Source organism: Psammomys obesus, unplaced genomic scaffold (assembly GCF_907164565.1).
Source record: "Psammomys obesus unplaced genomic scaffold, mPsaObe1.curated_primary_1811, whole genome shotgun sequence".
Classification (NCBI taxonomy): domain Eukaryota; kingdom Metazoa; phylum Chordata; class Mammalia; order Rodentia; family Muridae; genus Psammomys; species Psammomys obesus.
The window spans coordinates 33,942,003-33,968,822 of NW_026596073.1; positions in this window are offsets into that span (position 1 = coordinate 33,942,003).

Consider the following 26,820-nt stretch of genomic DNA (forward strand, 5'->3'; position numbering starts at 1 on the left):
GAAGAGAAAAAGGGGACAGTGAGGAGGAGAGGAGGCAGTGAGGAGAAGAGGAGGCAGTGAGGAGAAGAGGGGGGAGTCAGGAGAAGAGGGGGGAGTGAGGAGAAGAGGGGGGAGTGAGGAGAAGAGGGGGGAGTCAGGAGAAGAGGAGGCAGTGAGGAGAAGAGGGGGCAGTGAGGAGAAGAGGGGGGAGTGAGGAGAAGAGGAGGCAGTGAGGAGAAGAGGGGGAGTGAGGAGAAGAAGGAGCACACTCCTGGCCATGGGGAAAGCCTCATGCTAAAGGCAGGAAAAGCAGCTGTCTTTGCCTTCCTCTGTCTCTAAACAAGGAAACCCACACCCCCAGAAAAGAAGGCAGCACTTTGGAAAGAATTGGTTGATTGAGAGCCTTTCCCTGGAAAGAGGCTTAGAGGACCCAGGAAACCAAAATAAACCAACCTCTAGAACTCAGCCGGCAGATCCTAAGGGCCTGAAAGTTACACCCATTACTTTTGGAAAGACATATCCTTTGTCAGTGAAGAACATGTGTTGGCTCTTCTGGAGGAGCCAGAGTTTGAATCCCAGCACCTATATCGGGTTGTGCCCTCAACTCCATCTCCAGGGGACCCCATGCCCCTAGCCTCCCCAGGCTCCTGTACTCACGTGCACACACCCACACTCCCACACACACCCACACTCACAAACATGATTTCAAAATAAATTGAGAGTAAGCGTTAAAAGTGTGCGTTCCTCTTGCAGCTGTGTGGATGGTGGCATCTTTGAGAACTATCACAGAAGCTGACGTGGGAAGGGGCGAGGGCGACTTTCCAGACCTCGTCTTTAACCCAGGAGTCTGCTGAGACTGTTGCGCTGTGGCAAATGTCTGGAGCCTTCTGAAGCATTAGAGAGGCACCTTGCAAACAGGTACGCTGAGCAAACAGGGGCGGTCTTCTAGCAAATTAGCTTCAGGGAAGCAGGTCCTTCGCACTTTAACAAAAACAGAGACAACAACACAGACTTCAGCTCTAGAAGAGTCTGATAGTGTTCTGCACGATGTCCAGAAAAACTTTTTTTTTCAGGTATCTCTGCAATCAGAGCTTCCATCAGTGAAGAAAGAGGCTAGGGCATGACTCCCGATGACTCACTCGTGGGGTATTCCAATAAAGGGCATCTATTATGTGTTTCTGATTTGCCATCTACCTGCCTTCTCGCTTTTCCTTCCCACAAAAGCCCTTGCGGTAATCATGGAGATTTTACAGACAAGGAAACCAGAGCTAAGACGGGGTCAGTAATTCACCACATTGACAGGGTTTCGGGTATTGCCGCCAAGATGCCCCTACTAAGTACTGGCCTGGCACGGGAGAAGACACACTGGGTACAGGGCTACGGCAAAGGTGGACTTGGGTGGGACAGTTTCCGCTTCACTGTGAGGATCACGGTGTGCCTGGGGCTGAGCGAGCTCAGGGGAAGGAAGGATGATATCATCTTGGTGCCTGAGGGATTTATAGACTGGTACTCATTAAACGTGGACCCCAAGGCCAGGTGTTAGGATTTTCTGTGACTTTAGCTGGAGGGCTGTCTGTGGCTCGCAAGTGGCAGGCAGCATAGAGGTGACCAGACAGGGCAGGATGACCTTGTTGATATCCTTCCTGAGCCAGCAAGTGGAAAACACCGTCAACAATATCCCATGCACCCACAGTCCGATTAAGAGTACGCATTTACATTCAATTTAATTACTGAGTTAAAAAAATGAATAGTTTAACTCACTGTGCGTTCTTCCTGAGAACTATGGGTCGAGGAAGTCAAAGGAGGCTAGGCCACTCCCTTTGTATGGTCTGAACTTGTCACAGTAGCCACAAAGTACTTGCTTTTTATCACAATTCTTTTTATTAAAATAAAATTTAGCGCTTAATTCAATACAGTTCCTTTTTCCTAAATTAAAAGTTATCCTAGTTGCATCTATTGGTACCAAGTCTATGGTGTCTTGGTTTGCTTTCTCTTGATGTGGTAAACATCACGACCAAAAGCATCTCGGGGTAGAAATGGTTTATGCGGCTTGCAGGTTACAATCCATCAAAAAGGAAGCCAAGACAGGAACTTGAGGAAGGAACCTAGAATCAGAACTGAAGTAGAGGCCATAGGGGAATGCTGCTTTCTGGCTTGCTCAGTCTGCTTTCTTACACAACCAGGACCATTTATCCAGAGGTGGCAGTGCCCACAGTGGGCTGGGCACTCCCACATTAACCCTTAAAAAAATGCATCGCAGACATGACTAGAGGCTAGTCTGGAGGAAGCCATTTCTCCCTGAGGCTCCCTTTCCCCAGATGACAAGAACTGATTATCACATACACTTCGAAAATAGATCACACATTCTTGCAGGCCTGAGTCCAAGCCAGAGACCTGGACTCATGAGATAGAGAAAGCAAGAGCTGCATCCCGTGTCTATGTGTGAGTGGAGGGCAGCTTTGGGGAATCACTTCTCTCCTTCTACCTTGGTGAAGCAGGGTGCCTTCTTGCCTTTGCCGCTGCCCTCTGTACTCCAAGATAGCTGGCCTGTGAACTCCCAGACTACTCTCCCATCATTCATGCTACTGAGTCCTGCGTGTGTGGGCTCTGGGGATTGAATTCAGGTCATCGGGCCTGCGTAGCCAGTGATTTTACACACCGAGCCTTCTCCCAGGCTCAAGTGTTTGAATTTTGGTAGAAGAAAATAACAGAACACCACTGGCTGAGATTAATTGCTGTTTTAAAGGTTAATATCAATCTAGCAAAATGGAGTTAATTGAAGCACTTTGTGTGGAGACTTGCAAAATTTTACTGGTAAAATCGTTTCTGTGTTTACAGGTCTAAGTCCCTGACGTTGGGCGTCTGCCTCACTGAGTGCCTAGGCGCAAAGAAGGGCGATTAGTAGCTATTGCTCCAAAAAAGATCAAAATGTTTAGTAGATGAAACGAGGCTCTTTTAAAATTTAATACATTTGCTAATGGCCCAGAGGAGACACTGAATAGCACATAATAAAAACAGAAATTAAAGCTGGTCCATCCGCTGCACCCATGAATTCACAGCGGTCGTGGACGCAAAGGATCTGCACAAGATCAGGTCAGCAAGAAGGGGGCAGGGCCCCTATAGATAGTTGATGGCATCTCAGTTTTCTCTAGAGTGTGGCTCATTATAGGTCCACCGTGTTCCAGTGGATGGTTGGATGGTCTCATTTCCATGAGTATATGGGCAGCACATTTTGTTTTTGTTTTGTTTGTTTGAGACAGTTGTGTGTGAGTGTGTAGCCCCTGGTGTTCTGGAACTTGCTCTGTAGACCAGGGTGGCCTGGAACTCACAGAGATCCCCCTGCCTCTGCCTCCTGAGTGCTGGGATTAGAGGTGTGCGCCACCACTACTCTGCTAGGGCAGCGCAAGTTAAAAGAAAAAAAAAAAAGACATGAAGTTGGGAGAAAAGGTTGGGGTGGTTTTAGAAGGAGTTAAGGGAAATACTGAGGAGTGAATATGACCAAATACATTGGATGCATGCATGGAACTCTCAAAGAGTTAATGAAATATATTAAAAATTGTCCCAAGCTATGGAAGAGCAATTGGCATTGAGTTTCTTCTATGTCAGCTCAGGGAAGACATTTAATAACTTCAGATTTAGGGAAGGAACAAATCCTCAGAAGCTCATGGTGACAGACCTCTGATAGCAGATTCACACATATCCTACCATTTTCTTCCTTACTGAGGCAAATGTCCTCCTAACTGTCGAGAAACTAAGGCTCATGGAGGCATGACTCTTAACTGTCAAGCAAAGAACTTCAACCCTTGGGTTGTTGACTCCAAGGCTAACACTGTTATTTGTAACCACCCTCTCACAGATTTTGCCAGAATGGTGCCTGGAGACATGCAGGCTTATTACCACCAGTGAGCTTCAAAGGCACAATCCAAAACTATGAATGACTGAGGACTGAGTGTCTGTCATCTGGAGGTGACTGGAGCCATTTTCCTGGCCAGTGTCAGCCCCTGGCAAGTACGTCCCAGACACAGGTGTTGGGGTTGACACCCTGGGCTCAGCCAGATACCATGGACAGAGGACTCTTGGCTCCACAGGTGGAATCCAGTGAGGGCCTGGTGATGAGCAACACGGCCAACCAACACTACCTTGGTGCTTTGGTCTTCCAACTCAGATGGATTAAATTTTTGGTAGGTGTACTTCATAGTCTCTGCCATTTCTTCATTCAGGAGAGAGTTTCACAAGCTTCAGTTAGAGGCAGAATCAGTGTGTCTCCAGATGAATGCCTCCTTCAGACACTACTGATGGGTTTATTTACTTTTGCACACAGTAAGCACCATTGCAAACAGTTCTTGATACTTTTCCTTGTGCTTTTTCCCTAGCCCCTCTCCCTAATTCCCCCATCGCACCCTCAAATGTGCTCCCTCTCTTCTTCCTCTTGATACATTCTTCGTTCCTGACAGCATCTGAGAATTGCTGTTGAGTGATTTTGTTGGCCCCATAACACAGGTGCCTGTGCTGGGTGGATTTTTTTTCTTTCTTTTTTTTTTTATGGCTTCTTGGGTCAGGATGTGCAGGAAATACTAAATGTTCCACTTGGGTATTTGACTGGGCTTCTTGTATCTATACTTTAAGCCAACATTCTCAGATTCCCGTGGATCACACTCCAACCCAGGTCTGAATACAAATCGTGCTGCCATGTTCTTCAAGAGGCGTCAGCATTCATGAAAACTGAATATGAGTGAGCTAATCTTATTTTTATAATTTCATTTAAATAATATAGTTTATTATCATAAATTTACATGTTACTCTATTGCAAATTAACCATACCAGGCTTAGCTCCAACCACAAAGTTTACCCCTTATGAATATTATTTTCATAGAGACTCCTAGGAAGGACATAGATTATATTTAAATATTTTAAGAACTCGTTTATTTTCAGAGATTTCAGAGACTTCAGGAGTGTGATTATTCGCAAGTGTCCTGCTCCCAAGATCACACAAAATATAAAAAAGAAGTGGGCACAGTTGGGACAGTGCAGTTTGTTTGTTTATCAGCTATGTGTGTGCGGAGTCCCTGCTGCCTCTGCTGTGCGCTAGAGTTAGTTACAGGGACTCAAGAGTGCCACCTGACTATAGGACCTGCCACTTGACAGAACAGACAAGAACGGTGACAGCTGTTCAGACCCATCACCCCGAAAAACAAAAGACAGGAGGTAGAGGAAGAGTGAAATTGACTTGACCCTGAAGAGAGATTTACACTTCAAACAAAACAGGATCCTCCTCTGCTGCTCCTGGCTGCTCTGAGACCACTTGCCTTGGCCACCAGCCTGGAGCCACCATCCAGCTGGGTGTTCTTGCAGGTGCCACCACTCGGAGGGCCGCCAGAGGGTGCTTTCCTCCTTTCGGGTTCCGCCGTACTGGCTACAGCTCCTTTTGCTGCATTTCCCAGGAGATGGGATTCGGCTGATGCAGCTGTGGTAGACAGCTTGCCTTCTGGGCAAGGGGAAATGTCAATAATTTTATGTGTGTTTCTGTGTCTATTTCTTCTCTTCTGTCTCCTCTGGTGAGCTGAGCTCTTCCGTACAAGGGTCCTGTCTGTATCCCTCTCACCTGTGGCTAGCCCACAGTCTGATGTTTAAGAGGTCTTATAATAAACACTACAGAGTGTGAAGAACCGATCTGGACTCAGGTTTCAGTTTCCTGTCTCTCTGAGCCAACTGGAGTCAGCTTGACCTGGGATTGTCATTCAGTAGGTCCAGGGTATGTGTGTGTTTGTGTGTGGGGGTGCAAATGCATCTTTGGAAAGCTCTGTGGTCCAAGCTAGCTGTTGCTGCTCCAAGTGTGGGCCTCCTGGCTTGCTGCCCTTGCTCTGGGCTGCTGAGTGTGAGAAAGGATTCTCTGCTTTTTGGGTCTGCCCCCAGGTTTCTTCAGTGTGACCCAGTCTGCCCTCCCAGCCTGCCTTTGTGTTCCTCTTCCCATGAGCACTTTGCCCTGCCAGAGATGACATCACGGGCCAGTTGTGGGACACCAGCTGGGAAGACTGGGGCTCTTGGCACCACCCACAAGGGCAGCTGCTTCTGCAGGCTGGAACTCACCAGCTCCCATTCTGTTTCAACCAATACTTAAACTATATGGGTGCTAGAACAGATAGGACACCTCAAAGTTAAAGGGTTATTTTCTTTTATGATAAAGGCTTATAATATTGTTTTCTTACAATCCCATTTTCCAGGGTTTTGAAAGGGAAATGGGTGTATATGCGATGACTGAGGAGAGTTAGGTTTTGGTTGGTTGGTTTTAGTTTTTCAAGACATGGTCTCTCCATGAAGCTTTGGCTGTTCTGGAACTCTCTCTGTAGACCAGGCTGGCCTCAGACCCACAGAAATCCACCTGTCTGTCTCCGGAGTCCCGGGTTTAAAGGTATACACAGCCTGGCTGATGAGGGTGACTTTGGATGGGGGAAGAGTCCTCATGTTATGTGGGTTAGCAGTGGGAGGGATGCAAGGAGTTTCAGCCTTTTGAGCTGGGTGGCGCTGCATGCATGTGAGTGAGAACCTCACTGACGTGCGTGAACAAGATGGTTAACATTCTTGGATCCTCAACCACCTCAATGGCCAAACTGGACAGTAATATCCCTGAAACAGGTTATATGCCGACTTGGCTCTAGACCCAAAGCTGTCAACGTCAGTCACTGTGAGTAGCAGCACGTGGGGCTTGGGCTCTTGGAACTGTTATAGGGTGCTGCGGGAAGCTGTCCTTGGATCCTCTCCTCATTCGGCCGTCATACCAGAAAACAGTCATTTCTCTTCCCACACTTTCACCTCATGGACCTGGTGATTTATACAACTGACTGTTTTCCTTTTCTTTAAACCAGCTGCTGGAAAGCCCAGAGCCAAATGTGTGGTCCATCAGCATCGACTGTGCACGTCATTATAAGATGGTTTTTCTTGGCCCCATGCATGGCTCTGTTTACATGCTTGCCATTTCAAAAAACCTGCTCTCACTTTTCAATGATGTTATTATGTATTGTTATTCTATAGATCTTGATCTTTCTGAAATAAGACAGAACGAGATAAAAAAAATGTGTTTGTTACTAAGTATGTGAGCACACGGATTTAAAGCAGTTTTCACAATGTCTGGGCAATAATAGGCTCCAAACATACAAGTTAGTTGTACGTAGTCCTTGTAAATTAGCTTAATTACCCTCTGTGAATCTGAGCTGGTTTCTTCTGGGTTACATTAGAAGGGTGTGGTAACGTGGTTCTCATCACAGACAGGTTTCCCAAGCTTGAAAGGTGTTACTGCAATAGCTAGTGGTAGGGGTAATTCTAGCCACACTGACAGCCCAAATTGTCCAATCACTGCAGAGAAGGCCTTGTAGATGAGTCCAGACTGGAACAAAAATAATCCCAAAGTTATTTCAACCTATATGAGTTTCTCAAAGTGCATTAAAGGGGGATTTATTCTTTGCCAGCCACACATCATAAAATCTTGTTTCTTCTCCTTTCTAATTCCCTTTCACTCACTATTTCCCAACTCTTTTGCTGCCAACTAGATGCACCTCCCCTCCCCCATCCCCTGTTCTCATAAGTTAGGCCACCAGGCTCTGCTTTCTCATGTCTCCCTGGGTTTCTTTCTCACTCCCATCCTCTGATTCCATGTCAGACAAGATTTATGAAGTGAGCTGACAAAGACAATTCCTCTTCTGAGGGAGCTGGAGAACCCTCATATGTTAATAAATCTCAGTCATCTAGGAAATAAGGGCTGATTAATAGGTGGTGGAAGAGAATCAGAAACACGGCTTCACCTCCAAGCATGTTCAGTCTGTGGGATCTGGAGGAAGCCATGGAAGCAAAGGTCACAGAGCCTCACTCTTGTCCTCCCCACCAAGCCCCCTTTGCTGTGGGACAGGGACTTCACCAGGTCTGTCACCTGGATGTAGAGGCCACAGTGCCCTTGTATTAGATGAGACTGGAACTGTCGGGGCCAAATTAAGGGACCAGGGGTGTCAGCAAAAGATCCATTTGGTTTCTATGGACGGTGTGGGAATGGCCGCATTGCTTGTCTCTGCTCTGGTGGAGTCAGAAGGATGGCAAAGTCTCAAACTCATTATACCCAATTTCCTAATGGAAATAGAGGCATTCATTCATATAGCTAGTTTTTTTCTTGCTCCAAGAAATCCAGTATAGAGTGTCAGATTATTGCAAAGCCATATGTTTATACATATCACATCAACTTTGGGGCCCAGTTAGTCTGCAGTATACTGACCACATTTGAAGAGGACCAGATACAATCATAGACCAACCAGGTCAGGAGATGGACACAGAAATACTGGCCCAGCACAAGAACTGACACAACCATTTGTATTGAACTTAGAGGTTGGCCTCATTGTACTTCAGTTCTTTTCTTTGGTGAGTACATACTGAATGTAACTGTTTGTGAGTTGTGTAAGTACCGAGGATATTACAATGTTAAGACACTGGTCTCTGCTCCCAGGAAAAAGTGTAAAAAGGATAATTAGAGCGTCACATATTCAATGTTATGACTAGAATATAAATAAAGTGCTATAGGAACCCAGTAAAGGGCATAACTAACTTGACCCAGGAGAGTTGGGGAGGGGGTACCCAGGGACTGAAGTTCATGCATAAGAGGGACTTTGCCCATTTTCTGGGCTGTATTGTCTAGATTTTAGTCTGATCACACTGCCTCATAAAAATTGCAAAACATGTTCAGGCCAAATATGGTCTTAGCATTTGGTCTTTGCATTCTGCAATTAGTAACAGACCACAGTAGCATCCCTGGAATGTTCTTCTGGGTTGAGGAATTTGGAAGATTTCACACACAGTCAGACACTAACTGTGTCTTTAGGGTTAGCAGAGAGGTACTCTGGTTTCTGAGCCTTGAGGCAGCTGTGCAGACATCCATCTTCACCATATCTTGACTACATTTGGAATCACCTAGGAGATACATCTCTGGGTGTACCTTTGAGGGTGTTTCTAGAGAGGATTGACAAAGAAGGGAAGACCTATCCTGAATGTGGGCAGCAGCACCCTAAGGCCTGGGGTCCCAGACTGAATCCAAGGGGTAAAAGGAAGGAGCCATTTGAGAGCCAGTTGGGCAGTAGCACCGTCTCTCTGCTTCCTGACTGCAGCCACAACGTGGCCAACCACATCATGGCCAGCCACATCGTGCTCCCCACTGCTAAGCCCTTCTACCCATCAGTTATTTCTTGTCAAGAATTTGTCCAGAGTAGCAAGAGAAGAGAAAAACACATTCTGCAAAATGCATAGCAAAGGAGAACAGTGCTGCCTCTGAAACAGTCTCGTGGGTGCTCTAAATCCAGGCTGACGACATAGACATTGCTGTTGCCGGGGAACGACTGGTGCTCTGTCCAAACAGCCAGGATTCACTTCAAGCAGGGGTAAGGTTATTGGGCTACAGCCTAAGTCAAGGTCTTGGTGGGATGTTGCATCATCGCCCCATGGGAAAGGGCAGCATCTCCCATCCTCCAACACAGTTTTTAAAAATAAATCACAAATTATAGATTTGTATATTTTCTTAGTGTTTGTTATAAAAATGACCATTAAATAGAAAGTTTTAGTCACTGAAACAGTTGGAGGCCAACTTTTAGGTTACAAAGTTTCAGTACAGTTTACCTTCAAATTTTTCCAACTTGGTTTCAGCTTTCCGAACAAGGTCCTCTGTGGTCCTAGGTGACAGCATCTTGCAGACTGCCACACCACTATGGGCTTCATTTTCAGTAGCCCTTGGAATCCATGTCGCAAAATACTACGTATTTTCTAAGGCCTTAAGCAATCTTTAGGAAGAGGCCATCTTTCCCCTTCCTCATTTGTACGGATGTGGTTCCTGTGTTTATACTGAGTTACTGTAGAGAGGGCCTAGTTAAAGTACTGGCTTTGGAGCCATAGTCTCTGGCTGCGCTTCCCAGCTTAGTGACAAGCTGTTTGGCCTTAGAAATCTGAGCCACCATTTCTGTGATATAAGAGAAAACAGTGGTGGGCCCACCTCAGAGTGGACACACTTTGGGACAGTTCTTTTTAGCAGAAAGCACATCAGACATGTTAGTAGCTGTTATGAGTTCAAAAAGTCACATGACACTGAGGGCCTTGTGTTCATAAGTTAATTCCATATTGGGTTGTTTGTATGTGTGTGCTTACTCATGGGTGGGTTGGAACTAAGTAGTGATTCATTTATAATTCCAACAGTGTGGAAGTTGAGGCAGGAGGATCACCAGCTTGGGTTATCTAGAGAGCTCCAGGCCAGCCTCGGCGGCGCGGCAAGTGAGACCTCATTTTAAAACCAACCAAGCGGTGGTGGTGCACACCTTTAATCCCAGCACCTGGGAGACAGAGACAGGTGGGTCTCTGAGTTTGAGGCCAGCTTGTTCTACAGAGTGAGTTCCAGGACAAGGATACACAGAGAAACAATGTTTTGGACAAACCAACCAACCAACCAACCAACCAACCAACCAAACTAACAAACAAAAAACCCGAAAAACTCCCACAAAAAAAACAAAACAAACAAAAAAAAAAAAACAGAAAACTAACCAAGCAAACAATAATGAAACAATGCAAAGTAGAAGACTTTTATTTTTATTTTTAAAATTGTTTTTATTTATGTGAATGTGTGCATCTGTGTGAATGGATGCAACGTATGTTTGGATGGAGGCTGGAAAGGGGTCTCAGATCCCCTGGAGCTAGAGTTGCAAGGGGTTAAGAGCCAATCCATGTGGGTGTGGGGAACGGAACTCAGTTCATCTGAGAGAGCATCAAACACTTTTAACCGCTGACTCATCCATCTAGACCTGAGGATTTTTATCACGAGACAACCATACTCAGTGAGCAGTTACTCAGAATGAAGGTTTTATTCTTTCAAGAGAAAAGAACAGCGTTACATTATCTACAGGAAAATGGATGCAATTGGAGAGAGATTGGTAAATCAGTCTCCAAAAGACCGGTACACATTTTTTTTTCTCATTTGTGGTTCCTAGATTTTATATAAATAAATCTACATAAGATATACAAGATACACAAAATCATTTATGTATATATGCCGTGAAAGTAGAAATGAAACTGTCCAGGAAATCAAAGGAGACTAAAGTCGGGGGTGGGGGAGTAATGGGATACGCTGACAAATGTGCTCAAAGTACCTTATATACCTGCATGAAAATGTCCTTATTTAACTCCATACCTTACCCTACGAATATACACAAAGAAACAAGCAAATAAAAGAACAGTGCTTCTTCAGAAGCAGGCAGTGCAGGCCAGCTGCCCGAGCCTCGGGTTTGGAGGATAGCCTCCCCATGTATCAATGCTATTGTCTGAAGGTCACCATGGCGGCTCATCTAGAAAACGGAATGGGTTTCTCACTAGACCATTTAAGGCACAACGTATAGAACACTTGGTGCATAGACCGGAACTCAAGACAGCTGTGGGAGCTGTCAAAAGATTGCTGGGCCAATGTACAGCCAGGTGTGCTTAGTCACGGCTTTTTCCAAGGTAGCAAGGCAGGGAGACGGGATCTCACCCTGGGCAGAGGGCGGCGGCCACAGCAGAGGGGAAACATTCGGCCTTTTCCACTTGAGGAATGTTACCAGGAATTGCCAAACCAAGGAGTTCGAATGGCAACACGTGGCTGTCAGCAGAACAGCGCGGGTGGACAGATGACTCACTGGATCTGTCCCATCTTGTCCAAGAACTCCACCTGCGAACCATGGGGGTGACATTGCCAAGAGAGGGAAAACAGCAGCCAAAGGTCTGGTCTTTCTTCTGGGAACGGGCGGACCCCGGGCCACACCAGGGCTTGCTCAGTGAGAAGGTTCTCAGACATTGGCAGGTGTAAAATTGAAGCAGACAAGGCCTGTCCAGAGCCTCAGCCACAGAAAGCCAAGTCTGGGAGTCCTTGGGCTAGCCCTAGAATCTTTCCTCTTCAAGCTCTGCGGCTGCTTCCAAGGCAGCTGCTTTGACAACTGGGTGAGGAGAAGGGCAACTCTGGTGAGGTGAAGCTGGGTGAAAATCCTGGGGAAAGCAGATGTACTCCTCATGGTTTCCCCCCCCAAAAGGCAGAGAAAACAACAACAAAAAACAAAACAACAACAACAACAAACAAAAACAGCAGAAAACCACCTTTGCTTTCTTTGCTGCGGAAGCACCAGCCCGTGTTATTGTTTCTTTGTTGCTGTGTGGGGAGACTTCATTATTCCATTTGATGTAAGAGGAGCTGGGGACACAAGGGTGGTTTGTTTAGGGGTACAGTGTGACTTGGTGTGAGCATGAATTACTGGCCAGTGTTACACAGGTCCTTCAGCTTGTCCCCTACCATCTGGGTATTGCTAAACACATCTGTTCCTTCTCCTGAAGGACGCTCCGGGGTTGCCACATGATTTAAACGATGCGGATAGAGAGACAGGCTCCATTTGTCCACATCTCTGGTTTGCGGAGATGGCTCTGAAGAGCCTCGTTTGCCATGATTGGCACTCATTCAGAGCCCGGGTTTTTAACTCTGAATTTTGATTTGGGCATTTGCCTGGGGTGTTAGTGTGCCAGGGCCTTCCCAGTCTGTTCTCTGCTGTTTCACTCCTAAAGATTTACAGCTAATGAAGGGATAAAGAAAGGTCACGGTCGAGAGGCGGCAGCATGTGGTGGTGACTCACTGGCTGGGCCTGGTGTGGAGCCAGTTTGGGTGGAACGCTCCAGGCTGTGCCTGCTTTCATGTGGCTCTCAGCCAGGTCCCTGCAGGAACCCGTTTCTTGCTTGTTCCTGGTCAGCGAGAAAGCTTGGCTATTCTACCTGTCTCCTGCTGGGATGGGCTCAGGTCAAAGCAATGAGACCTGTTGGCCATTTCACAAATCTAACAGTTGAGCTCTGGGGAGCTCAGGAGGCAGTGGACAGGCCAGTCTTGGGAGGGGTCAGGCTTAGAGACCAGCCACAGTCACTATAGTTCCTGGGGCGCATTAATAGGAGGGCTGAAGGAATCCAGGTGGGCATCTACAGACAGGCACAGTTTCTGACTCTTGGCACTGCAGATGCTTTGGACCAGATAAGGTTTTTTTTTTGTTTTTTTTTTTTTTTTTTTCTTGTTGTGTTGTACAGCACAGGAGTCAACAGCATTCCAGGCCACTCCCTGCTCCCCCATCGGAGCCTGGGAACCCTCTACCTTTATCTCTCTGTCAATGCAACTAGGAGAATCACCTCTGGCTGAGAACCAATGTGGTGTGGCAGTCCTGGGCCTGTGACTGGCCAACAGTGGGAAGATCCATCCATTGCAAAAATCTATGGGCACTAGCCGTGTGAGGAGCTCTCTGCTTGCATCCGTTGTCTCATTTATATCACATTACAGCTGTGAGATGAGGAAAACCCTTTGCTCCATGGCCGGGATGAGAGGCCAGATGTTCACAGAGATAACTTGGAGCTCAAGGCCAAGCATAAATTGCCCCTTCCTCCCTTGTTGTCTTCCATAATGGAGCTGTCAGCTAAGAATAGGTATGAAAATTCAAGATGCAAGACCCAAGCTGCTATTGTGGTTCAAAGACGCTGCAGGCTGAGTTGAATCCACTTCAGGGCTAGGTTCAAGCAAATGGCTACAAACCCCATGGAGACATAGGGACATAGATGAACTTGAAAACAAGCAGAAGATCCAGCCAGATGTCCTGTGGGGGAGGAGAGGAGCCTGAATTCCAGCTGGATGGAGCAGACAGAAGGCCTCCAAGAGATGGGAGGTTGTCACCGCCGAACCTTTACTCCTGCCCTTCTGTGGTTCCACACATCCATGATTCCTGACCCCTGACACATGACCTTGGATGGGTATTCAAATCTCCTTTTTCTTAGTTCAAACATTCCTCACCCAGCCTCCATTTTTCCTGTCAGGAACAAGACTTCTTTTGCTGCTTGGGGGCCCTGGAGCGAGCCAGAGCCATGGGAAGAACCACGGAATGGCTGCAGTGCTAGGGTGATGATGGTCACCTCTTGTACGCTGAGACCTGTGACATGACAATGGAACTTAGGATGAAGTTTAACCTGTGTACAACACCTGGAGTTTAGGAAAACTCACGGCTCTGAATTCAACACCAGTAGATGGCACTCACTCTGGGGAAGGTATGTCTAGCACTAGCAGCATCATTAATGCTCTTTTTTCCCAATGGGAAAAGGGGAAGGAGAACAGGGGTGGGGGAGAGTCAGTCTTCAAAAGAGGTGTGCGTGAAAAATGACATATAGAAACCTTTTGCTTTTAAAACAATCTTAAAATCAAATGAAAATTAAAAAACAACTCATTTCTAAAAGATTTTGTTTTTCTTTGTGCGTGCGTGCGTGTGTGCGTGCGTGCGACTGGCGGTGGGGCGGGGGTGGAGGAGCAGGGTATCTGTGGAAACCAGAAAAGGGTGTTGTATCTCTTGTAACTGGAGTTATAGGGCCTTGTGATACAGGTGCTGGGAACTGAACTCAGGTCCTCTAAGGAAGCAGCCCTCAACAGCCATCTCCCCAGCGTCCCCAACACATTTTAGAAAGGAAAGGATCAGGGTTTCTGCTGTGGATGCCTCAGTTACCAAAGGCACCAGGTGGAGGTGAGGAAGCTGTTTCATGCATTCCAAGTGAACATCCAGAGGAAACACCAAGGTTGTGTGGGGCGCGGTTCTTTTATGGTCTGAGGCAGTTCTTTTATGGTCTGATGGGTACTTAGAACCTAATAGCCTTCGGTTTTGAAAATAGCATCATCAAAGTAGGACTAGCTTCGAAGACGTGGGCTCTGTCCCCTATCCACACTTAATTAGCAGTTAAACTCAGGTGCAGTGTGAAAACCAGGAGCAGCTTTGCAAGAGGGCGGGTTCCGGTTGAATTGCAAAGGATCAACCTGGGACCTGCGGCTCACTGCCTGAGAGTGACTGACGTCTCCAAGGACATTTGCTCAGCGCAGCTACTGTGCAGGTTCCAGCATTTGTTTGAAAGCATCTCTGGGGCTCTCTCTGCTCGGTTTCTAAATCCTTCCTACCCTCTCTTGTAGACTTGTCCTTTCCAGGAGACACTGTAGCTGGTCCCTATAGGCTTTGCATACTCCATATTATCTTTACCTTAGAGCACTTTCAGTATTAGAAAAAAGTACACGAAGAAAAAAATACATTGAAGGAAAATTAGAAAATGCAATCATGTAAGAAGAAAGAGAAAGGGGAAAATACCTTGTAATCTCATAACCCAGGCAGAACATTTGGGTTATATTCTTGTTTTTGTTTTGCTTTTAACAAAAGGAAGGGCTGGAAGAAATTGTCAGGAGACATGTGATATTTTCTTAAAATTTACAAAACCACGCTTTTAAGAAAAATCTTCGATGCTTGGCAAATAGGCCTAGATAATTTTCAATGATACACATCATTTTGGAAATAGAAAAAGAAATGTCACACGATGAAGGTTGTATCTACCAGAGACTGCTGTCTCTCTCTCTTCCTCTCTCTCTCTCTCTCTTTCCCCTCTGTCGCTGTGTGTGTGTGTGTGTGTGTGTGTGCGCGCGCGCGCGCAGCCGTGTGCACAGCATATGTAAATGAACTGTCTGTGGCTCCTGAAGAAGAAATTCTGTTGCTAATTTGCTGACTCACTGCCAAGCTCTGCTGCAGGCAGGGAGCAGATTCTACTTATTCAAGCCAAGCATTTGGCCCTCATGGCTTATTGGCTACTGTGACAGACTTCTCTCACACCTCACCTCCTCCTTGGCACATGGACATACAAAGTGTTTTGTTCATTTTACCTCCTAATCTCCTCTGGGTTTTTTTTTTTTTTTTTTTCAATTACTCTTTAACGTCTCTTAAATTTATATCAGCTTCAGCCCCACACTCCTCATTACAAAGTTAGAAATATCCAGAAACCTCCTTCTTGAAGCTACCTTGTGTGTGTGTGTGTGTGTGTGTGTGTGTGGTGGGGTTGTGTCCCCTTTGAGAGCTTGTCTGAGTATATGTGTGCCTGCTTGGGCTCTAAGGGTGTCGCACACATGACTTTGTTTGCAAGCTCTGAGACTAGATCTCCACTTCTTTCTATGGCCAATCTATAATCAGAACCTCCAGTTGAACTCAATTTCTAGAGGTCACTGGGGGTGGGGGGACAGACTGCAGAGTTCTTCAGCATTCAAGCAAAAGAGAACTTAGGGCAAACTGACATGACCAGGAACCACAGTTTCAAAAGGTTGACACAAAGAAGGAGCTGCCTTTGGTTTGTGAATACTATGTATCTGATACTGTGGGTCCCCTTAAAGGATCAGAAGGCTAAGAAGGAGCTGGGGCAAAGCTATGTATAAAGAGCTTGCTTTCTAGCTCTGTGGCATTGTCCCTCTTCCATCTTGTTTTTTTTTTTTTTTTTCTTTTCTTTTTTTCTGATATGCTATTGGAAAAACTTGGAGAGGATCCTAAGTCAAATGAGGGACAATATAATTGCATTTAAGCTGCAGGCACTGGTGTGAGCGTTAATTTAAGCACTTCAATATCCCTGAGGGAGCACCGATCACTTGTATTTTACAGATATAAAGAAAGAGCAGGTAAGCTGCAGAGTCGGGATGCAGGTTGGGAGGCAGATGAGCATAGTATCGGAGACTACACGCCTCTTCTTGCCATGACAGTGGTCATAGGTTTCCTAGTCGGGCTTTTGTTCAGAGAGGCCCCAGTAGCTCACTGGGTTTCAGCTTTATCATCTAACTAAGAAAGGCCCTGCAGAGGTGTTAGAATACTCCTACCCACTTGTACAATTCTTGGACACACCTGGAAAGAGAATTGCAACCTGTATCCAGCTCTTTCTCATTTGGGCCTCAGTTTCACTGCTGTCTCCACAGGAGCATTGCAGGGTCTCTGTTATGAGAAGAGAGGCACTTCCTTTAGGGCTACCAATGTCACTGGGCTAGTTCTAATTAGCAATAAAGATGGATTCACTGTAGCCCTTCCATGAAAGATACAGGGATGGGGAGAAATGGAGATGTCCTTCAGTTAGTAAGTATACTATTATTTCTAAGAGAAACATTTTAATCCCTAGAGAGATAGTATATTCAGAAGACTAAGCGCCAAACTGGCCAAGGGAAATGGCCTTTCCAACTGAGTTGCCCTGTTGTCTCTGCAAGCTGTTTGAATCTCAGGACTTCTTTCCTTGATGAAGAGCATGCAAAGGTCATCTGCAAGACTCTGTAAGAACTGCCTTCTGATGCTCTTAGCTGTCCTTGGGAGGAGGGTTTCCCTCTAATAGTGCAGTGGCTTCCTGACCCATCTTGTGTCTAAGCCAATTCCAGGATTTGGGCAGGGCTGGGATGCCCGGGAAGGGAGGTAGGAAGGTAGGAAATCTGCCTTCAACCCTAGCAACACAGATCTTCAACATCCTTACAGGGGAATCAACTAAGCCCAAGCCTTTTGGGACAGTGGTGATAGTAAATGTGGAGAAAATATCACAGTGGTAGAATCCATACAGACTCATCAGCAATAAAGTAAATTAGTCCTGAGGAATGATGCATACCTTTGTAAAGTGAGTCCAGTTCTGGGTGTTACTAAAATTTTGGGACCACCCTTCCAGTTCTTTACCTCACATAGCAAAATCCCTCCCTCTTATACCATGAACAGGTAAGATTATCCACGCCTATGCTTTAGACTTCAGAAAAAAACTTGCAAGCCTAAATTTCTTTCCCTACTCTTACCAGGCGTCCCATTAATATCTAACTGAATTCTTCTTCTGGCCTTGGGAAATGTGCCTAGGCAGAGAGCTAAGTGTTGCCAGGACGTTGGAAAAGCTGAGCCTAGATATGGTGTGGGGATGGAGGGCAGAGGTACTGCCAGAGGGAAAGACTGGAATCAGATTTTGAAGAGAACCCTACATCACATTGAAGAGTCTGTATTTTGTGTTTTAAACAGCAAGAAGCACACAGAAGATGTGTGTGTGTATGTGTGTGTGTGTGTGTGTGTGTGTGTGTTATGCATGCATGCTCTCGTTTTCTCTGTAGTCTTTCTTTCAGTTCCTGCTCTGAAATTCAGCATTGAGTTTCTTCCTGCCTTGTCTCAATGGTGGACTGGAACCCAAAGGCCAAATAAACCCTTTCCTTACCACATTGATTTTGGTCACGGTGTTTTGGTAAAAGAGCAGGAAGCAAACCAGGACAGACTCTGCAGTGGGTGCTAGAGTAGGAAGACGTTGGACCGAGGCTGCCACAGTGTCAGGAGGAGATTAAGGCACACAAGGTAAGTGACAGCATGTGAGGGCTTAAGAATACACTCACGCTTCAAAAGAGCAGACGTTTGTTCCTTTGGCTTTTGTTTTCTGGGACAGGGTTTCTCTGTGTAGACCCGGCTGTCCTGGAGCTCTTTCTGTAGACCAGGCTGGCCTCGAGCTCAGAGATCCACCTGTGTTGGAGCAGAAGTTTTTAGGTAAGAGAAGGGTAACTTTGGAAAGCTAAGTAGAAGACAGCCATTGTTGTTCACCCCCGAAATCTCAGTTCTAGGCCAACCCAGCCTACACAAGACTGTCTCAAAAAGTAAAAGGAACAAGGACACTCCTGTTCAGATGTGGAATATGAGCTAGGCGGCAGTTCTCAACCCCGGGGTCACAACCCCTCTGGGGGTTTGAATGACCCTTTCACAGGGGTCACCTAAGACCATCGGTAAACAGAGACATTTATGCTACGATTCTTAACCGTTGAGAAATTACTGATAGGAAGTAGCAACAAGAACATGGTTGGGGGTCACAACAACATGAGGAGCTGTATTAAAGGGTCGAAGCTTTAGGAAGGTTGAGGACCACTGAGCCAGAGGGTAGAAACTGGGAAAGGTGACTGTAAATGCCCTTCAGTGTTAGCTGGCTTCCCTACAGTGATGGTTGTTGCCGATTTTGCCTCATTTGACGTGTGACAGCACAGCGGAGGAAATCCTACGACATGGATTTCTTTCGAGGATTTAGTAGTCATCACCTATTTGCCTAAATAAACAAAAACAGCACTGAGAGTACAAGGCACTCCATGCATGGAAAGGCTTCTTTCACATACAGGGATTTTCCAAATGTTTCCAAATGTTCTGGAGATATGTAGATCAGCTGGAGCTGGGCCAGCTAAGATTTCTTAGGGATAAAATAAAAAAAAATGTAATTAAAATCATTCAGGCCCTAGTTACCCCTTTCCAATAATTGGCTTATGAATTATACCTGGAAATGTATATAGCCTCACGTTACTTAAGCATGGAGGGCGGGTGGGCAAGGGAACAGGTTCTGCTGTGGGGATCAGTTGTCAGGATGCCGCTGACCTCAGAGACGGCTCTGACTTTCTTCCAGGCAGCAGTTGATATTTTATAGCCTTGTAATTTGGTCGGCTGTCACTTAGCCTACTTGTGGGGCGCCGTTACATGCACTCGCAGAGAGCGAATGTGCTAATTACAAAGGCAGAGCGCAGGTGGGAGGGCCTTGCTACAACCCCTGCTTAACAACTTCAGCAGGTCACTGTGCAAGGGCTGTTCATCATCCAGTAACAGCAAGACTCACAGGGCAGAACCTCCTGGGTTTACAGAGCTCTGCAGCTCTGCTCCTGTGCCTCTCCGGTGAGGGGGCTCTGTTTGTTTGCTCGAGTGGGGGGCAGGTAGGAAAAGTAGCCATGGGCAGGCAGGCTGAGGGAGGCTTCAGAGAGAACTATTGCCCCGACTGAGCTGAGTCACTGAGGCAATTTCAGTTTACTTTAGAAGTGATACTCTGACTCAGAAACAACTTTTCGTTAAATTTTTTTAAATTACTTTTTAGGGCTGGAGAGATGGCTCAGTGGTTAAGAGCACTGTCTGCTCTTCCAGAGGTCCTGAGTTCAATTCCCAGCAACCACACAGTGGCTCACAACCATCTATAATGTGATCTGATGCCCTCTACTGGAATGCAGAGAGAGCACTCATATATAAAATAAAAAACTAACTAACTAACTAACTAAATCCTTAAAAAAAAATAAAATTACCCCAGGTCCTCTTTCTTGTTTAGCTTCTTTAGGTGCACAGATTTCAGTATGTTTATCCTATCTTATAGGTCTACGATCAATCCTCACTTAGAAAGACAAATGGGATGGACACTGGAAGTAGGAGAAAACAAGTAACAGGATAGGAGCCTACCACAGAGGGGCTCTGAAAGACTCTACCTAGCAGTGTATCAAAGCAAATGCTGAGACTCAGTCAGGAGAAGACAGGAGCTCCACAAGGACCACATATATCATGGCACAGGGGTCTTTTATGAGACTATTTCTCCAATCAATGATCATGTATGGATATAACCTAGAACCCCTGCTCAGATGTAGCCCATGGTAGCTCAGTATCCAAGTGGGTACCCTAGTAAGGGGAACAGGGACTATTTCTGACATGAACTCAATGCCTGGCTCTTTGACCTCCCCCCCACCCCAAGGGAGGAACAGTCTTGCTAGGCCACAGAGGAGGACACTGCAGCCAGTCCTGATGATACCTGATAAGCTATGGTCAGATGGAAAAGGAGGAGGACCTCCCCTAGTGGTAGACTTGGAAAGGGGCAGGGAGGAGGTGAAGGAGGGAGGGTGGGATTAGGAGAGGATGAGGGAGGGGGCTATGGCTGGGATACAAAGTAAATAACCTGTGATTAATATAAAAAATAAAAATAAAATTAATTTCTACATTAACAAATTTTATTTGTGTGTGTATGTGTGTCGCTACATGAATCAGGGTGAACATGTGGCAGTCAAAGGACAACTTGGGGAAGTTTTTTCTTAGCCTCAACTCAGGTTTGGATTAAACTAATTAAATTTTGTTATTATTTTTATGTGTATTGCTGTTTTGGCTGCATCTATATCTCTTCACCATGTATGTGCCTGGTACCTTTGGCAGCTGGAAGAGGGCATCAGATCCTCTGGAACTGGAGCTGTGAATTGTACCAGTTCAGAGCTGCTCTGTGAGCTCCAGGAACTGAACCCAGCCAGTGCTCTTAATAGCTGAGCAGCCTATTCAGCTATCTCCTTAATTTTTTTTTTGAGTCTCTCTATTTTTACCCCTGAATTATTTTTTCTTTGGTGTTTATGGTGTGTGTATGTGTGTGAATGCACACATGTAGCAAAGTTGATATTAAAAACCTTCCTGAATTACTCCACGACTTTATTCTTTGAGGCAGGGGCTCTCAGTGAAATCCAGAGCTTGCCCGTTCAGCTAGTCTCCCTGGCCAGCTTGCTCCAAAGATCTCCTGCTGACATCTCTGAGTTGGGCCTGTAGGTTGGCTGCCAGGTCCTGCTGAGATTTCTGGGAGTTCTGGGAAATCAAAGGGTGATCCTGGCACTTGTGCAGCAAAGGCACTTTAACCCCTAAGCCATCTCCCTGGCTTGTCTTTTTCTTTCCATAATTCCAAGAATCTACCTGGTGGATCGGGTGTCAAAACACAGTTCAGAAATTACTTTCTGCATGGAAACACAAGCCCTGAGTTTTCTTTCAAGCAAACATTAGCATATTAAAGTTAAAATGGAAAATGTTATATTTAAGAGTAAGAAAAAAATCCAAGGTAAAAGTGAATGTGCTGTCCTGTGCCAAATGAAGGTGTATTTAAGGTGAGTCCATCAGCCATGTCTAAATTTTTTTTTCCCTGTGGATTCTAAGATTGTGGTTACACCTAACGTTAAAAAAGAATGAATTCATGTTTTTCAGGACAGATGGTATACTTTTTTCTCCTTATGCTTGTCCTTAAATAGAAAAGGAGGAGGAGGAAGAAAAAGAGGAAGAGGAGGAAGAGGAAAGGCGGGGAGGAGAAGAAGAGAAAAATTTGGAACATGTTTCTCTCTCTTTTGCTCTCTCTGAGTCTCTCTGTTATGTAGCTCTGGCTGTCCTGGAACTCCTTATGTAGACCAGGCTGACTTCAAACTTTCATTGATTAGCCTGCCTCTGCCCCACCCCCAGGTGCTGAGATTAAAGGCAGCACCACTAAGTCAGACAGACCCTGGAGCATGGTCTTATGTAGAGTTATGTGTTCAAGACCCAGAGAAACCTGAAAAATTTATTCACCGTGTTCCAACTTCAGTTTCAGCATTTAATCTCTTAATTCTACTGTCGGTGTTGAATGCCTCAGCTCTGGAAAGCTACCTGCAAGATGTTTTGGCAGCAAAGGGACTCAAAGCTGGATTAATTGCTAAATCACAAGCGGGGAACTGCAGCATTTAAAAACCAAGCTCAACATAATATAAATGTTTCCATGCTGTTCAAAACACTCGTTCCAAGCCTCCCTTTGGAAGTAGGCTGGTTGAATCAATCCATCACGAACAGGGGGGTGATCCCCACCTGGCATTTGGATACTCTTGTGTGGTACTATAGGCCTTTGTGCATTCAGGAGGGTGAATTCATGCCACCTGTGTGGAGCAGGGCCCATAGCAAGCAGGCGATGGCAGCGGTGACCCTGGGGACGGGGCATTCTAGAAATGCAGCCAGGACTCAGCTGCAGAGCTCTTAGGTTGGAAAGACTCAATCAATGTTTAAGTCCAAACTAACGGCTCCACTGAACCTTCCTCCACACGTTTTCTTCACTGTGCAAAGGAAGCTCGCTGGAGACTTAGTGGCTGAAATTGAGAGGTTATTCGACACTCATCCAATAGATAGCTGCTGAATGAGTATAAATTCTGGACGCTGTTCAAGGAGGAGAAGAATAAGTTGGGTGTGTCTGCACCGTGCTGTTATCACTTCTAGGTTAGTGAGACGTTGCTCTGGGTGACCCTTAAGGAGTTTGAGAGAGCATTTGTGCTTTCTATGAACCACACACATGTCATGGTAAGAATATATCACTTAAAAAATTAAGTAATTGATGCACATGGCTTAGAACACCAGCAAGTGGAAGGGTTCACACCAAAAACATCCGTGTGTTTCCTTGCTCCCTGAGTATCAGAAATCTCTCCCTTTAACCACAGCCTACTTTGAGTTGTCTGAGTGGCAATGCCTCTGTGTCTAAAACCACGTCTTCTCCAAGCTCTTCACTGTCCTGCTGTGGAGGATGGAAACTTAGCCCATGCTCTCCCTCATCCCCCCGTCTTCTTTGTAAACGATTATATCACTATTTCTGGCTCTTCTAACGGTTACTTTCATAACTCAGAATGGTGCACTCTCAGCCTCTATTTTCAGGGTGTTGACAGGATCTCTCGAGTGTCCACTCAGGATGTAGATGTGCCTCTTTCTTCCTGTGATGTATTTTTCTACCTCCTTCACCTTCTAGCTTCTCTTAGCTGCAGTGTTGCTTTCAGGGTGTCAAGGTTGACGATATTTACACTCTACTGTTCTCTACTGTAATTATTCTCAAAAGTCGTTTAAAACTATTGTCTGAGGACTCGTGTCAAGCTGTGCGTCATCATCACAGGAAGAGCACTCCTGTGAAGACTGGAGCAGTGTTCTGGCCTCTCTCCTGTAGACTGTGGGTCCTCAAAGATCCCCAGCGAGCTTTCTAAGCTCAAGCCTGGAAATCCTGTCATTCTCTGGCATTAGAATGTGTGGGGCCCAGACTTTTGGGTTAAAGTTGATCAGTGATCTTTTACTATGTCCTCAACTAGTCTTCTCATCTCTCATTTCCCTCCTGATGTTCAGGCCAGACCTTTTATATTTGAAGCCATTCCCAAAGTAGAAGAATGTTGCCTTTCATGATTTCCTGCCCTCTGCTAACATTGTGTGTGTTCCCTGGAGGCGCTCTTTCATAGTTCATACACTCAGTGTAGATCCAACTTTAAATGGTTCCCATCCGGTTCTCAGTTCTGCTTATAAAAGTGAAGGCTCAGGTTAATGAGGTGTCAATAAAGAAAATTTAGAATTTGGATTTTTTTTTTTTGTCATGCTGGAATTCTATTGTGAAAACAAAGCACGACTAAAAATATGATTTGATGTGCTAAGTCGTTTTCTAGATTATCTCATTTAAACTTCAGGGCACCTTGAAATCAGATCAGTCAAATAGTTTAAGGTCACTGCTAACCATGTGATAAAACCAATTCGTCTCCTCAGCCAGGACTCACAGAAAGTGAGTTCCAGGTTACCACACTTACTTCTTAAGTGTTTACTGGTTGAGATATCTCACCAGCCCTCTGTGAAATCTTTTCTAGAGGGAGCAGAAGGCCATAGTGGGAGATACAGAACTTTAACCAAGGTGTTCTAAAGATATCGCAAGCTATGGAGGAAATGTCAAGTATACCTTGTGCACATGATCACTTATATGCTGGTGCTTGTGTATGCTCACGCATGCAGAAACCAGAGGCTCCCTTGAATTTCATTGTTCTAGGAGCTATGCACCTTGACACGCACCCACCTCGACCCTCCCCCCACAGGGCTTCTCTGTGTAGCCCTGACTGTCTTGGAACTCACTCTGTAGAGCAGGCTGGCCTCGAACTCAGAGTTCTGCCTGTCATCCCCCAACCCCTTGCCCACACCCGCCACCAGCTCTGAGATTACTGCCATACCCATCTTTTACGTGGGTTCCAGGGTTTGAACTCAGGTCCTGATATCTGTTTGGCCAGCCCATTCAATTCCTGTTTCACAAGTTACTTCAGACTGAACTCTGACTGGTGGATGACCTCCCCCCATGCCTGACACTGGAGACTGAGGCAAGAAGGAATAAGGCATGCTTTTTTTCTCAGGAAGGTGGCGAGGCCCACTTAGATCGAATGCTGGCAACAATGGGTGTTTCGCGTTGGGTTTGGGTTTGGGTTTGGGTTTATGTCCACCTCTGCTGTCTTTCAAAATGACGAGTCTGATATGCTGGCTGAGTGTGGCTCTGTTTCTTTAGGTTAACTGTTTCACAGACTGCAGTTGCCTTGATCTTTGCTAAAAAAAACAACCGATGTACTTTCCATCCTCGCCAAGACAGAACTAGGGTGGCCAGTGTCTCTGTGCTGGCTGTGCTGGTGTGTGCTGTATTTTCGTATGGGTAGTCTAGAGCACTCTAGGCTACAGATACTGTGGGTGGTTGCCTTTGAAGCAACAAAGAGAAGAACTCCCCTCACCCTGCTAGCTGCTTCTTCTCACCGCTGTGACCACACACCCAAAGAACAACTTGAAGGGGAGCATGTTTGTTTTGCTCACAGCCTTGGAGGCACCTGGCCATGCTGGTTGGACCCCGGGTGCTTGGCAGGGTGCCCCAGCAGCAGCCACATGTAACAGAGAAGGTTTTCATCTCGCTGTGAACACAAAACACAGAACAGGGAGGGTCTGTGTACAAGACGCCACCTCCAAGAACTTGACTTCTGTGACCTTCTTCCTCCAGTTAGGTCCTACTTCCTCAAGTTTCCAGACCCTTCCAAAACAGCACCACCAGCTGGGGCTCAGGCCTTTGACATGTCAACCTATGAGGAACATTTCATATTTAAACTAAAACACATTTTGGTCAGTTAATTTTAACTTCCTCTGGAAGATCTAGATATATAAATTATATACATTTATATTGCTCCCTTGTGAAAAAAAAAATCTATGCTCTGTTAATTAGCATGATAAAATTTTCAAAGGTGACCAGAAAATTCTTTTAGGTTAGCACTTATTTGACAGAAATTCCTGAATGAGTATTCATTTTGAAGCGTAAGGTCTGTCTTCTCTTTGGTGAGCCCTAGATAAGAATTCTGTGTGAATGCGCACACAAACTTACATTCTCTGTGTGTGTTTATGGTTTCTGTGTGTATGTTTGTATGATGTATATGTCTAATACGTGTATGTATGGTATGTGACATGTTTCCGGTGTATGTATGTGTGGTGGTTTGCATGGTATGTTATGTGTGTATGGTACATATGTATAGTGACTATGTGTGTACTATGTATGTGTTATATGTGTATTATATGCATGTATGGTGTATTTTTGTGTGTGTATATGTGGTTTGTATTATATGTGTGTTGTGTATTGTATATGTGTATGCATGTGTATGTGTGGTATGTATTGTATTTGTAGGTTTATATGTATGTATGATGTTGTATGTGTGTATTTATGTATGGTGGAATTTTGTGATGTGTACACATGTGTCACGTATGTATGTGGTGGATTTGTGTGTATGTGTGTGTGATAGGGTTCCTATTAACTTCTAATCATTAATACAATTCCTTATTCATCGTCATTATTATTCACTTGGTTCCTCTTACAGTATGAATAGAAGAAGGAAAACATTTATAGATCACTGAAAACGTTTTACTAGAAGAAAGGGAACAAATTAGCCCGCTCGAATCACTAGCTTTGCAGAGGGGAATGAGCAGAAGATATATTTAATCTTTCATCAAAGGCTGTATTTGAAGCTGCTAATATACAGTTGCACTCGGAACTGTGCTAACTGAGTTATTAGAACATTTACACAGGACCGTCATTGTTTTTATTAGCGGCATTCTGCCTTGCTCCTTTGTTAGAGAAACAGCCCACAGTGTGCGCAGATCGCGTCTAATTGCAATGCTTTTACATTTCCCCTCCAATGTAGTTGACTTATTTTATAAATATTTCAAGTACGTAATTGCTATTTTGCTTTAATGAAAATCACAAATGTGTTTAGGTAACCTGAGGGGTTGGAACCCATCTGCCCTGGTGTCACGATTATAGAAAGGGTCAGGCTGACTACCGAGTTCCTCCACTGTGGTTCTGGGGAGGGCCTTCACCTTCACGCTCTCACCTGTCTGCCATCGTGAAGAGCTGTGGTGTTTGACAGACATGGGCTTCGAGCCCCGTGTTTCTTTCTCCTCCGCTTTCCTGGGCAAGTCCTTTCCTTGTCTGAGCTTCTGGAATGCTTTGTAGAAACGTTTACGGAGTAGGGGAATGTTGACCTTGCCAGGCTGGTATGAAAACAGATAATATTAAACCCTTAACCCGGGGCCAGGCAAACAGACTGTACTCGATACATTTTGGTTTCTTTCATTGTTGCGGCTATTT